Below are 719 nucleotides of genomic sequence, written 5' to 3' on the forward strand. Positions count from 1 at the left end.
TTATTGTGACCTGAAAAATAATACAGATCAATGAAAAAGATCAAAGCGGTATTTAATATAGTCAGCAGTACCATGGCTAACAGCTAACTGACGTGGTGTCAGATTCGCAAGATTTCTAACATCAACTTTGGCTCCTTTTTTGATGAGAAGTTCAGCAACATTTTTGTGACCTTAGAAATAATTTAGATCGATGAAAAAGATCAAACCGATTCTTTATTTTGTGAAAATACTTATTCAAGATTACCATGTGTAGCAGCATAATGAAGAGGTGTATTCTTCGAATCATCTCCAATATCAGCGTTAGCTCCATTCTTGAGAAGCACATCAGCGACACCTCCGTGCCCTAAAATAATACGAATCAATGACAGAGATCGACGGGATATCTGATTTAGTCAACCTTACCATGCATAGATGCCAAATGAAGAGGTGTCTGATTAAATTTATTTTTAATATTAAGATCGTTTGCTTTACGGCTGAGAACTTCAGTGACGCTCTTGTGACCTGAAAATTAATTCAGATCGATGAAAAAATTTAACCAATTTCCCATTTAGTAGACATCACACACAACTCTGACACCCGTGTATGTATGCTAGTCGGTTTTGTGTGTGAGTTGGTTGCGATGGCTGCACACGCGCCGTTTGTTTGCACGATAGTTGCATCGCGCTATGCTTGTCTATTGGCCGATGCATATTCAATGCTTGCTGCTAAGCAATACTAAT

General features: G+C 38.1%; 1 long non-coding RNA gene across 1 annotated transcript; it reads right to left on the reverse strand.

Moving 5' to 3' along the window:
• Positions 1-69: 69 nt before the first annotated feature.
• On the reverse strand, positions 70-496 carry LOC129571317 (uncharacterized). The gene is made up of 3 exons (XR_008688254.1): positions 403-496; positions 245-343; positions 70-170 (listed from the first exon to the last, which is right to left on the reverse strand). It is a non-coding gene; the product is annotated as an uncharacterized LOC129571317 (long non-coding RNA).
• Between the last annotated feature and the right edge of the window lie 223 nt (positions 497-719).

This window comes from Sitodiplosis mosellana, unplaced genomic scaffold (assembly GCF_009176505.1).
Source record: "Sitodiplosis mosellana isolate CC-2019 unplaced genomic scaffold, AAFC_SMos_1.0 Smas_scaffold_1976, whole genome shotgun sequence".
In the NCBI taxonomy this organism is placed as follows: domain Eukaryota; kingdom Metazoa; phylum Arthropoda; class Insecta; order Diptera; family Cecidomyiidae; genus Sitodiplosis; species Sitodiplosis mosellana.